Consider the following 6,303-nt stretch of genomic DNA (forward strand, 5'->3'; position numbering starts at 1 on the left):
CTGTCCTGTTACTCGCTCTACTGTTTGCTGTTCTCTGGGGCAGAAAGAGCTTCCTGATACCTGACTCAGCCCCTCTTCCTGGAGTTGAAAGCCAAGTTCCTTTTCTTTCTCTCCTTGGGGTGTGTGTGGGGACGCGGGGTGGATACTTGTCAGTGAAATGCGCCCTTTGTCAGCGGCTGAACAAGGTCCCCACAGATACCTGTTCCCAGGTGCCTTTGACAAGCGTGGAACGAGGCAGGTGGGAGGCAGAGCGCCGGAGGCCCGGGCTGGCCAGCGTCTTTGTTTCCTCCCTGGAGTTTTATCAGGATGGGTACGTGCAGTTGCTGTGGGAAAATCACAGGAAGATGCCTCTGAAGGGACGGCCGTGCTGGGGCCACGGGCTGGGCATTGGGGGCACTGGAGTCCAGCGCTGGCTCTGCCGCCAACCAGGTGTGGCGTGGAGCAAGTCCCTTCCTTATTCTGGGCTTCTGTACAGAGAAGGGTTGGCCAGGGCATCTCTGAGGGCACCTCCAGCTGGGAGGCAGAGAAGAATGGGAAACAGAGAAGAGACAGAAGAACCGTGGAGCCCTGGTGGCCTGGGAACAGAGTGGTGCCGGAGGGCACAGAGAAGAGAAGAATCGAGAATCTGCCTTTGGAGCCTGGCCAGTGTGGCTCAGTGGGTTGGGCATCTCCCAGGGTTTGAAAGGTTACACATTCAATTCTGGTCGGGGTTTCGGCTTCATCCCCCACAGAGGGCAGGCATGTGTCTCTCTCCCTCTCCCTTCCTCTCTAAAAATCAATTTTTTAAAAAAACACCTATCTTTGAGTCATTTAACAAGTTTCACATGAAAACTAGGAAGCACTTACCCCTCAGCAGGTGACCCTCCAGGTCCCCAGGGGCTTTCCAAAGCCTTTGGCATCCCCATTTGTGGCCAACAGAGCGACTAGGAGCCCTGGGTCTCTGAGCGGGTGTCCCCACAGCCCCGCAAAGGAGGGCAGGAGTCAGGGGGAATTCCAGGTCAGCTGGAAAATTACAGAGCCAAGAGAGACTGCACGTGGTATTTTCCAGGCGTGGGGAAAGAGCGCTGGGAGCAAGAGGGAGGTTTTCTGTCTCAGAGCCATAGGGGTCTCCTTCTCCCCTCCCTCATTTTTTGCCAGAGGCCTACATGCCTTACACCTTGTGAGCAAACGGCATGGTGTGAGCTCCTGGACCCACCCAGGGCCTGTTCACCTGGACAGGTGCCAGGTCACGCCTCCCCAGTGCAGGTGACCCTTCCGGACCAAGCCAGGTGGCTGCACTCCTCAGGGCCTGCCCTGCACAGGGTGCTGTGAACATGCTCCCATCTCCTCGTGCCATCTCCACCATCCAAAGGCTGGGGTCCCCTTCGAGGTCTCTGCTTCTTCCCCTGCCTGCCTTAGGGTCAGGGGCGAGCAGTCTTTTAAGTATAAAGGCCACCCCCTTTTTCTGCTGTCTCAGCCTCCTTGTGTAATAATAGTAGTAGCTAACTATTACTCATTGTGCCAAGCACCGTTCTAAATGCTTTTCATGTATTTACTCATTTAATTCTTATGACATTCAAGAGATGGGTACTATTTTCAGATAAACTGAGGCAATCCTTCAGTCCAATCACTAACCTCCCTCCCCCCCCCCCCCCCCAACACACACAGAGCACACACAGTCTCTGGGCTCCAGGAACCAGGCAGAGGCAGCAATCCCTCACTTAGCCTGGCCAGTGACTTCAGAGCCTTAGAGAAAGTCCCAACATCCACACTACACCTCACAAGGCTGGGGCATTCTGGGCAAGTAGATGCTTCTTTGGGTCTCAGTTCCCCACTAGTCAGTGGTAGGAAAACCATTATGTCCCTTTCCCTTCCTCCCTCACCCCCCCCCCCCCCACACACACACCCTACTCCCCAGCCACTTCCCATTTATAGGAAATGGGGATGACGTGAGGAGCAAGGCCATCCTTGGGGACCTGCTAATTGTCTGGCTGAATATTGGAGAAACCAAAGATGCTGGCAAAAATGCATTAGCAGCTTCTCCCCCCTCCCCCCACAGCCCCTTCCCATTATCCTTGGGCTCAGAGCAAGCATTATTCTCTTCCTACGAAACAAGCTACCTAGCTGGGGCTGCTTACCCTGGAAGAAGGCTGAGAAGCCAGGGGGCACCTGAGCTCGTGATGCTCCCATCTCCTCTTGCCGTCGCCACCATCCAAAGGCCGCGGTCCCCTCTGAGGTCTCTGCTTCTTCCCCCGCCTGCTTCAGGTTCAGGGGCGAGCAGTCTTTTGAATATAAAGGCCACCAGTAGGGCCACATCCTGGCTACGGACTTGGAAGCGGGGGTGGGGGGAGAGGTCCACACAATTCCATTTCTGGGATTTTGCTTGTGGCAAAATAATCAGATATGTACATGGAAAGTATGTGGCCAGGCCGGTGTGGCTCAGTGGGCGAGTGTTGACCCATGCACCAAGAGGTCACTAGTTCGATTCCCTGTCTAGGCACATGTCTAAGTTGCAAGCTCAATGCCCAGTTGGGGGCGTGCAGGAGGCAGCTGATCCATAGATGTTTCTCTCCCTCTCCCTCTACCTCTGGAATCAATAAAAACATTTTTTTAAAAAAAGTATGTGCATGATATTCACCTCATCATTCTTCATAATAGTGAAAAATTAGAAACAATTTAAATGTAGAAAAATAAGCTATTGGCTAAGCAAAATTATGAAAAATCCATATAATGGAACATTATGCTGCCATTGAAAGTGGTGATGATGGAAGAATTTTAATTGACTGGGAAATGTTTATAATATACTAGAGGCCTGGTGCATGACATTCATGCACTGGGGTGGGGGGGAATGGGGTCCCTCAGCCCCACCTGTGCCCTCTCTCAGTTCAGAACCCCTTGAGGGATGTCCAACTGCCAGCTTATGAGTGGGCCTAAGCCGGCAGTCAGACATCCCCAGAGGGGTCCTTAGCACTGCCACGGAGGCAGAAGAGGCTCCCGCCACCACTGCTACACTGGCCAGCCGTGAGCCCGGCTTCTGACTGAGCGGCGCTCCCCCTGTGGGAGCGTACTGACCACCAGGGGGCAGCTCCTGCATTGAGCATCTGCCCCCTGGTGGTCAGTGTGTGTCATAGCAACCGGTTGTTCCACCATTTGGTCGATTTGCATATTAGGGTTTTATTATATAGGATTACCAATGAAAACAGCCAGCTACAAAATAGTAATCACAATTACTGGGGCTCAGTTGGTTGGAGTGTCATCCTGTGCACCAGAAGTTTATGGGTTTGATTCCCAGTCAGGGCACATACCTGGGGTTGCCTGTTCCATCCCTGGTCAGGGCATGTATGGGAGGCAAACAATCAATGTATCTCTCTCATTTTGATGTTTCTCTCTCTCTTCCTCCCTCTCTAAAAAATATCAATTAAAAATAGGTGTATACTAATGCACCGTACTCTCCTGAACTGGATCTTGGAACGGAAAAGGGACATTAGTGGAAAGCTGGTGGGAACTGGCAGTTCAGTAAGTGGTACTCCAGCGTTAATTTCTCAGTTTCGATAATTTTTCTATGGTTATGTTTATATCAGGGAAACTGGTTGAAGGTTGTGGGCTTGACCCCCAGTAGGGGGCATATCATTGATGTTTCTATCTTTCTCTCCCTCTCCCTTTCTCTCTGAAATCAATAAAAAATATTTTTTAAAAAAGGGAATGGCTTCAGAGGGCCAACCTAGACCAGAGGAGAGAGTTATGAGGAGCCAGATCATAGGTGAGTTCACGCAGGGGCAGGTCCGAAGCAACTTTAAACAGATGAAGTGTGAGAGGTGAGGGGCTCTGCAGGGCTCTCAGGCACTAGGTAAGGGGTGAGCCTAGGTGAGCACAATAGTCCTTTCCAGCTCTGAGAGTCAATGAAATGCATCCACTCTCTTCTCAAAGGCAGGAACGCTGTCTGTCAGCCTCCCATAAGCTGGGGGGGGGGGGGGGGGTGCGCCATCAGCAGAATGCTCCGTCAGGGAAGCCTAGTTCAAAGCCTAGAACTGTACCTGCTCAATGTTAGAAACTGAAGTAACAGGACAGATTGGGACTGGGGTTCGATGCTTGACGGGACTTGTTCAGGGCATTAAGCGGAGGCACAGATGGTAATGCTGTCCCTTCCCTTTAAGGTTTCAGTCGTGCACCAGACAGTCTCCCTGCCAGTCTCCAAATGGTACCTGGGCTGGGCTGTGAAATGCCTGGAGCAAGGAGGTGATTACTTCACTGTGAATACCCGGAATTCTGCTCTGGAGCTGGGTGCCTGAGGGGCTAACTGCAGGTGGGTTGGGAATGGGGAGGGACAGCCTGAGGCGACAGAGCTGCCAGCTCCACGTCCCCACGCGGGTCCTTCACCCCGTGAGTCAATGAGATGCTATGTGCTTTCCTAGAAAAACTGTGGGCTCAGGGAACAGATAGATCCAAGGCCACTTACGATGCATCTAGTCATTCTGTTCTCATTCAATAAACATTTATTAAGTAATAATTATGAATCAGGCTTGATGCTACAACATAGTAACCTTACGCCTGCAAGTAAGTCATTTAACTTCTGAGTCTCAATTTCTAATCAGAGCTCTGGCTGGCCCGATAGCTCAGTTGGTTGGAGCCCAAGGTTTTGGGCTCAATCCCTGATCAGGGCACATATAAGGAGCAACCAATGAATGAATCTATAAATAAATGGAACAAACAATTCAATCTCTCTCTCTCTCTCTCTCTCTCTCTCTCTCTCTCTCTCATCAATAAATAAAATAGGCCTAACCGTTTGGCTCGGGGGATAGAGCGTCAGCCTGCGGACTGAAAGGTCCCAGGTTCGATTCCGGTCAAGGGCATGTACCTTGGTTGCAGGCACATCCCCAGTAGGAGGTGTGCAGGAGGCGGCTGATCGATGTTTCTCTCTCATTGATGTTTCTTACTCTCTATCCCTCTCCCTTCCTCTCTGTAAAAAACCAATAAAATATATTTTAAAAATAAATAAATAAATAAAATAAATTTATGCAGAAAGCTTGTTGGGAATGATGAGGGCTATTGTGTAAGTCAGTGATGGCGAACCTATGACACGCGTGTCAGAGGCGACACGTAAACTTTTTTTTGGTTGATTTTTCTTTGTTAAATGGCATTTAAATATATAAAATAAATATCTTTGTTTTACTATGGTTGCAAATATCAAAAAATTTCTATATGTGACACGGCACCAGAGTTAAGTTAGGGTTTTTCAAAATGCTGACACGCCGAGCTCAAAAGGTTCGCCATCACTGTGTCAGTCATGTCCCTGGAGGAGGATCTCGATGCATGTTTGTTCATTCTGTCTTTTGTACACGATCCTAAATGAGGTGCAGAAGGACATACCAGGGACATCCTCTGCCCTCATGGAGGTTTCCGTCTTCTCTGGGAAATAGTGATGCAAAAATATTACTCAGCAGCCTGTCGGCAAAATCTCAAGGCTCTGCACCAGCTCCAGAGGCCTTAAGTGGTCAGAGCTCAGCGGGATCAGCCCGGGAAGCGGGGCAGCGCGGGGAGTTGTGAACTGAGTGTTTAAGTCAGCAGGCCGGGGACAGTGAGCGATAATTACTTGTTTCTGGTCTGTGCTTAACGGCTTACAAAGCACTCTCACCGACATCGTCAGGTTCAGTTCTCACAGTGCCTGTAAGATAGGCAGCTGCCACCTCGTTTTACAGTTGGGGAAACTGGGGTCAAGTCACGTGTCCAGGGTGGCAGAGCTAAAGCCCTCGCCCTCACTCTTGTATCTGCGTGCGCTCAGAGCCCTGCTCCCTGCTCCCTGCGTGGCAGTAGAAGCCAGGGCTCAGCTCTCTCTGCATCAGTGCTGCACCTTGCTGGTGTTGCCACAGCAGCAGCAGGCCCAGACAGAGCCCAGATCAGCAGGCAGAGGAGCTCAGAGTGGGGGAATAGAGGGGTCAAGCGAGGGGCAGGAGAAGAGGCCCCAAGGTCTTGCTCCCATTTTCCTGTATGGCTGACTCTAGGCTGTGAGGCGGGAATACAAGGAGGATGAGTCTGCTATACCCACCATCAAATGCTCTCACACTATTTACTCAGAGGTCCAAACGAGAGGGAAAAACACTACAACTGCAGCAAGAAGGAATGGGAGTCAGACTTAGAGGAGGGACTTCCCTGGGCATCTGAGATCAGATATAAAATCTCTAAGTCCCTTCCCGAAGTGTCCAGTGCAATATAGCCCAGGGATAAGGGATGGGTGAGATGACCGTGGCAGGCCCCATCTTGGGGATCTGATGTTGGGGGTCCTGCAGGCTGGGCAGCTTTTCCCATTCTGGAAGGGGTGGCCTGAGT

The sequence above is a fragment of the Myotis daubentonii genome, chromosome 18 (genome assembly GCF_963259705.1).
Source record: "Myotis daubentonii chromosome 18, mMyoDau2.1, whole genome shotgun sequence".
In the NCBI taxonomy this organism is placed as follows: domain Eukaryota; kingdom Metazoa; phylum Chordata; class Mammalia; order Chiroptera; family Vespertilionidae; genus Myotis; species Myotis daubentonii.